General features: G+C 38.4%; 1 protein-coding gene across 1 annotated transcript in view; it reads right to left on the bottom strand.

The window, feature by feature from the left end:
- The window catches only part of ZMAT1 (zinc finger, matrin-type 1), a 70,557-nt gene extending 63,070 nt beyond the window's left edge, over positions 1–7,487 (bottom strand). Inside the window, exon 1 of the mRNA XM_006899256.1 lies at positions 7,434–7,487. The gene's annotated coding sequence lies outside the window, so the exon portion shown is untranslated. The remainder of the gene's footprint in view (positions 1–7,433) is intronic.
- Between the last annotated feature and the right edge of the window lie 294 nt (positions 7,488–7,781).

Here is a 7,781-nt window from a genome sequence, read left to right as displayed (position 1 = left end):
TCTCTGCTGATGTGCTGTTCCAGTCGCTTTTGGATAATCTTCAGTAAAATCTTGCTTGCATGTGAAATCAGTAAGATTGTTCTGTAGTTTCCACATTCTGTTGGGTCACCTTTCTTTGGGATAGGAACAAATAAAAAGTCAATAATAAAACTAAAAAAGGTCTTTGAAAAGGTCAATAAAATAGACAAACCATTTGCAAAATTAACAAAGGAAAAGAATAGACAATAAAAGTCAATAAAAAGTATAAAATTCAATAATAAAAATAAAAAAGGTCTTTGAAAAGGTCAATAAGATTGACAAACCACTAACAAAACTAACAAAAAAAGACACAAATAAACCAAATAAGAAATGAAAGGGGCAATGTCACAACAAAACCAAGTAAAATAGAAGGTTAACAGCAGAATATTATGGAAAACTATAATTAAAACTCCACTCTGGAAGTCCACTGGCTGATTGGCAGGATAGCTGGCATCTCTATGGTGGCTCGACTTTGGTGGCAGTCAAGGCAAGGGAAGTTTCTGGGGTCCTTTTTGCTGTGTGTTACTGCTCTTTCTTGCCCTTCAAAAGTAGGTGGACAGCCTAGAAACCTAAACTAAGGGGAAGTAAGCCTATGGAGCTTTCTTCAGGCGGAATATTAAAATCCTGTAGGGCCTCGGGCCTGCCGCCCTTAGGCCTGTCTTTAATTGTTTTTGGTGAAACATTCTTCTAGGTAGTATAGCCCTGGTGTGTCCACCTGCCATACAGAGGCAACTTGTGGTCATTGTGAAGCTGAACATTGTAACATTGATGTGTCAAATGCAATAACGGTTACCCATGAAGGACAGTGTTTGGTGGCGCTCCCCAGCTAAAACAATCTTGGAAGCAGGAGTGGCATCCACTTCCATAAATAGCTTGCCTCTGGAAACTCTACGAATATGGAGAAAGGATAAAAATCATGCAAGTGTCGAGGGCTTTCGTTCATAGGGTCACTATGAGTCACCTATGACTCGATGGCACTTAACAACAACAATAATTAAACATATATTAAAACCCAGAGGAAATGGATACTTAGAAATTCATAACCTACCTAAACTGATACAGACTGAAATTGAACACATTAACAGACTGATTACAAAAGAAGAAATTGAACAGGTAATTAAACAACTTGCAACCAAAATAAAGGCCCTAGACCATGTGGTTTTAGAAGTAAATTTTATCAAACATTCAGAGAACCGTCACCAATTCTACATAAACTATTTTAGAAAATAGAAAAAGATGGAATTCTCCCACACTCATTCTATAAAGCAAACATATCCTTGATACCAAAGTCAGAAAAAGACAAAACCAAAATAGAAAACTGTAGGCCAATATCTCTCATGAACATAGATTCAAAAATCCTGAATAAAATCCGGGCCAATAGAATCCAAGGATACATTAAAACAAAACAAAACAAAGCAAAACAAAAAAAACCCACTTCACCATGACCAAGTGGGATTCATAACAGGTATGCACAGATGGTTCAACATAAGAAAAACAATCAATGTAATTCATCACATTAACAAAGCAAAGAACCAGAACCACATGATCCTATGAATTGATGCAGAAAAGGCCTTTGACAAAATCCAACACCCTTTCCTGATTGAAACACTCAACAAAATGGGAATTGAGGGGAATTTCCTCAACACATTAAAAAGTATCTATGCAAAACCAAGAGTCAATATTGTTCTCAATAGAGAAAGAGTAAAGGTATTCCCTTTGAGAACAGGAACTAAAGGATGTCCACTATCACCTCTCCTATTTAATATTGGGAATCTTAGCAATAGTAATAAGAAAAGAGAAGGAAATAAAAGGCATCCAAATTGGCAAAGAGGAGCTAAAACTATCTCTATATGCAGATGATATGATAATGTACTTAGAAACCGCTAAAGACTTGGAGAGAAAACTACTGGACATAGTCAATCAATTCTCCAAAGTGGCAAGATACACGATCAACATAGAAGCATCAACTGAATTTCTCTACAGTGACAATGAGAATATAGAACTGGAGTTAAAAAGAACAATATCCATCACAATCTCTAATTACAAGAGTAAATACTTGGGAGTAAATCTAACTGGAAACATAAAAGACCTATTCAAAGAAAATTACAAAATATTACTACAAGAAACAAAAAAGGTCCTGGAGAAACGGAAAAATATACCATGCTCTTGTATAGAAAGAGTCAAGACTGTGAAAATGACATTTCTACCAAAGGCGATCTACAAGTTCAGTGCAATCGCAATATAAATACCAATTCCATTCTTCAAAGAGATAAAAAGGCTATTTCCAATTTCATCTGGAATGGAAAGAGCAAATAAGCAACACAGTACTGAAAAAGAGAAACAAATAGGAGGCATCTCACTCCCTGATCTCAAATCCTACTACACAGCCATGGTGGTCAAAGCACCGTGGTACTGGTACAATGACAGACATAAATCAATGGAATAGAATTGAGAACCCAGAAATCAGTTCATCTCCCTATGGTTAACTGATTTTTGACAAGAAGATAAAATCAGTTAACTGGGGAAACAAAAATCTCTTTAACAAATGGTGGTTCCAAAATTGGAAAAGTATCTCTATTGAAAACTCAAGCAAGACACACATCTCACACTATACACAAAAACCAATTCACAGTAGATCAAGGATCTAGGAGTAAAACCATGGACTATAAACTTGAGATCAAAGCTTGGAAGAACTCTAAAAGACCTAATTCACAATATGAGCAGTCTCCCAAGTATTCTAAAAAACCTACAACCAAGAAAAAATAAAATAGAGGAATGGGACCTGCTAAAAATCAAATCCCTATGCACATCAAAAACCTTCTCCAACAGGGTAAAAAGGAAAGCCACAGACAGGAAAGAATATTTGGAAATGGAATATCTGATAAGAGACTTATAGAATTTATAGAATAGTCCATAACCTCTACAAGATAAAGGTAAACAACCCAATCAAAAAATGGGCATAGGATGTGAGTAGACACTTCACCAGAGAAGACATTCAGATGGCAAACAAACACATGAAGAAATGTTCAAAATCCCTAGCTCTAAAAGAGATGAAAATCAAAACAACTACTAGATATCATATTACACAGTAGCAATAGAAAAGTTTAACAGAGTAGCAAACAACAAATGCTGGCCAGGTGGAGAAATTGTGGAGAAATTGGAACCCTTATTCACTGTTGGTGGGAGTGTAAAATGGTCCAATCACTCTTGAAGGTAGTATGGCACTTTCTCAAAAAGTTGGAAATAGAAATACCGTTTCACGCAGCAATTGCACTACTGGCAATATACCCTAAAGAAACCATAACTGCCACCCAAGCAGATATATGGACACCCATGTTTATTGCGGCTTTGTTTTCAATAGCAAAGAGCTGGAAACAACCCAAGTGCCCATCAAAAAAATGAATGGATAGAGAAGCTCTGGTATATTCACACAATGGAATACTATGCAACATTGAAAAACAAGAAACTCATAAAATACTATAAAAAATGGGTGACCCTGGAGGACATTAAGCTGAGTGAAATATCCCAGTCACAAAAGGAGAAATACTGCTTAGTGCCACTGTTATAAAGATGAACTGACATGGAGCTTGGTGAGAAAGTAAGAAAAGAGGGAATTTAAACAGATGAGGGAAAGACCTGTCTAAAAGAAAAATAATGATTACATAATATCTGCATGACAATAGTCCAGAAAAAGAGGTACACAGCAAAGTGGTCCAGGGGGACAGGGGGAAGGAGGAAACTGTGAAACAATGAAAGAATCTTTTTAAAGAGAATAGCAAACTGGGAGGAGAACATAGGGAAAAACGTGCAATAATGAATGAATAGAAATCCAAGTTTTCTGTAAACATTTGTTAAAATATTAATACAAACAAAATAGAAAACGAAAGAAAAAAACAGATACCAGGCAAAGATGCTTGCTATTAGTATTGCTATTCAATCTTATATTGAAAATCCTAGCGAGGGCAATTAAGCAAGAGAAAGAAATAGGAGGCATTCCAAATTGGCAACGGGGAAGTAGATGATATGATATTGTATATACAAAACCCTAAACACAGAACGAAATCTGCTAGACCTAGTAAAGAAATTCAACTGTGTGGCAGGATATAAGATTAACACATATGAACCTGGAGAGAGGATGAAAGGCACCCAAGCGTCGAGGACTCTCCTTCATAGGGTCGCTATATCAACATAGAGATCAGCTGGCCCAGTGGACAGAAAGCGATGCTACCAAGCCGAAGGTGGGTGACTTTTAATCCGCTGCCCTCGGGCCTGTCTTTCATTGTTTTTGTTCAGACATTCCTCTAGGTCGTATAGCCCTGGTGTACAAGTTGCCGTACCGCGTTCACTTTTGGTTGCTATGAGGCTGAACACCGTGACACTGGTGTGTCAAATGCGTTAATGATTGGCTACCCAATGCGGACAGAGAGTGGGGTGGAGTTCCCCAATTAAAACAAGCTTGGAAGGAGGAGTGGCAACCACTTCCATAATAGCTTGCCTCCGGAAACCCTATGAACTTGGAGAGAGGATTAAAGGCACCCGAGCATCGAGGAACCTCCTTCATAGGGTCGCTATGAGTCACCTGCGACTCGACCACACCTAAAAACAACAACAACTAAGCCACAAGGAAGAAGTTCAAGCTGCTTTGAAGGAAATAGCAAAAAATAAGGCCCAAGGAATAGATGGTACACCAATTGACATATTTCAGCTAAAAGATGCTGCCCTGGATGTGCTCACCAAGTTGTGTCAAGAAATCTGGAGAACAACTACTTGGTGAACTGACTTGAAGAGATCTATATTTGTTCCCATTCCGAAGAAGGGTGACCCAAAAGAGTGTGGGAACTATAGAACGATATAATTGATTTCACACGTAAGCAAGATTCTACTGAAGATTATCCAAAAATGACTGGAACAGCACATCAGCAGAGAAATGCCAGAAGTCCAGGCTGGGTTTAGAAGGGGTCGTGGTACTAGGGATATTGTAGTTGTTGTTAGATGGATCTTATATGAAAGCAGGGAATACCAGAAAAATGTATATCTGTGTTTCATTGATTATGCAAAGGCGTTTGACTGTGTGGATCATAACAACCTGTGGCTGACTCAGAAAAATGGGAATCCCAGAACACTTGATCGTTCTAATGCGAAACCTATACGTGGACCAAGAGGCAGTCGTCAGAACAGAGCAAGGAAACCCTGCATGGTTGCAAATTGGGAAAGGTGTACGCCAGCGATGTGTCTTGTCTCCATACCTTTTCAACCTGTATGCAGAACAGATTATCCGGCAGGCTGGGATCTATGAAGAGAAGTGTGGCATCAGGATTGGTGGAAGATCTATTAACAATCTGCGTTATGCAGATAACACAACCCTGCTTGCTGAAACTGTGGAGGACATGAAATGCTTGCTGCAGAGGGTCAAGGACTGCAGCCTTCAGTATGGATTGAAGCTCAATGTCAAGAAGACAAAGATTCTCACCACTGGACCAATTGGCAGCATCAGGATGGATGTGAAGAGATTGAGATTGTTAACAAGTTTAGTCTGCTTGGCTCCACAGTCAACACTCTTGGCACCAGTAGCCAGGAAATAAAAAAACGTATTGCGATGGGAAAGTCTGCTGTTAGGGACCTCTCCAGGGTACTGAAGAGCAATGATGTAACTCTGGAGACTAAGGTGTGTCTGATACAGGCTATGGTCTTTGGAATCACTTGTTATACATCAGGGCGTTGGACAATGACTAAGGAGGATAGAAGGAGAATTGATGCCTTTGAGTTGTGTTGCTGGAGAAGAGTATTGAATGTACCATGGACTGCCACGAAAACAAACAGATTCATCGTGGAGAGGGTTAATCCAGGCTGCTCCTTGGAGGCAAGGATTCTGAGGCTTCATCTGACATACTTTGAACATGTTGTAAGGAGGGAGAGGACCTTGGAGAGGGACATCATGCTTGGGAGGGTGGAGGGACGGTGCAGAAGGGGAAGACCCTCTATGAGGTGACTGGGGTAATCAGGATGGGTGTGTCAGAGGCAGTGAGATTGGCACAGGATAGAGCAGGGTTTAGGGCTGTTGTATACAGGGTCGCTATGAGTCGCAAGCGACTCGACAGCACATAACAACAACAAAGCCACAAAGAAATGCCTGAAAATGAAATAAGAAAATAATATCATTTACAATAGCCAACCACAAGATAAAATACTTAGGAATAAACCTAATAGAGTCACAAAATACTTCTATAAAGAAAACCACAAATCATTACTACAATAAACAAGGTATTTAAGCAAATGGGAAAAAATTTCCTGTTCATGTTCCACATTGTGAAAAATATAATCCTACCAAAAACAATTTACAGGTTCAGCACAATCCAAATACAGATATCAGTTTCGCTCTTCAAGGAGATACCAAAGACAATATCTAATTTCATTTGAAAAGGAAAGATATTCCAAATAAGCAAAGCTCTTCTGAAAAATAAAAACTAAGTGGGAGGCATCGCACTTCCTGATCTCAAAACACAGTATATTCCATGGACTGCCAAAAGAATAAACAGATATATGTCTTGGGAAAAGTGTAATCGGAATGCTCCTCAAAGGGAAGGAGACAAAGTGTCATTTCACATACTTTTTGCAAGTTGCTAAGAGAAGGTATTCCTTAGAAGTGTTGTCATGCTGGGAAAGGCAAACTGTCAACAAAAGAGAGGAAAACCTTCAATGAGATGGATTGGCATAGTGACAGCGGCCAGAGATGATGAGGATGGCACAGGATAGAACACAGTTCAGATTTGTTATTCATAGAGTCACTATAAGTCACACTAGACTTGATGTACCTAACAACAACCACCATAAGATGTGTGGTAACAAAGTAAAAAAGAAAACAAATTCCTCTTTTTATTGTTGTGTAGCTTCGAGACAGAATCGACTCATAGCTGACCTACTAGTAGGTTTTCAGAGGTAGTTAACTGTAGGAGAGGTGACTGCCCATCTTTCTCCTGCAGAGCTGCTGATGGATTTGAACTGTGTGCCTTTGGGCTGGCAGCACAAATCCTTACCACGTATTGTAAATAAAGAATCTGGTTTTGCAACAGTATTTGGTTCGTAGAATAGTTCTTTGTTCAAGCTTCATGATGCTTTCTCTATATTTACTTATAAGGACCAAGGAGATAGTGGTATGACAGATTCAACATGAGGTAGAATATTATGAAAAAGAAACAAGCTTTGAAGTAAAAAAAAAAAAAAATGTTTAAATTTCAATTCTCCGAACCAAAGTTCTAAGTATTTTTCCTCTCTGAGCCATCGTCTTCATTCAACAAAGGAAAATTATAACACTTATTTCACAGAGTTCTCCTAAGAATAAAATTACTCAGAAGAGTTACATGAACTTGATACATAAAAATCCGCTTTACAACGTATACACATTAATTTTAACCTACCTTATAATGTGAGATCCTTTGTGATTCAAACTGTAGCAACACTCCACACACTTTACAAAAATTATCTTTAAAATTCCCATCCCTTTCTTGTTCCATCCAATGAACATCTATAAATAAAATGAAACAGGAAATATATCACATTAGTAGGTAATTGAAGGCAATTATTTTCATTCTTGTGAGACTAGAGTGATAGTGTTTTGCTCACTGAATATGACAATGTAATGTGTACACATCAAGCACACTTCTAATGTTTGATATAGCAAGAGTTTGTTTAGCATGGCCTGTTGGTAACAAGGGACCTCTCATGGCTTTGTGGTAAAAGCTACACTATAATCCCAAAGGCAGGCA

Source organism: Elephantulus edwardii, unplaced genomic scaffold, assembly GCF_000299155.1.
Source record: "Elephantulus edwardii isolate Elephantulus edwardi_28Jun2011 unplaced genomic scaffold, EleEdw1.0 scaffold00249, whole genome shotgun sequence".
NCBI classification, from domain to species: domain Eukaryota; kingdom Metazoa; phylum Chordata; class Mammalia; order Macroscelidea; family Macroscelididae; genus Elephantulus; species Elephantulus edwardii.
Note: the sequence above shows the minus strand (reverse complement) of the source record. Positions and strands in the feature narration are given on the sequence as shown.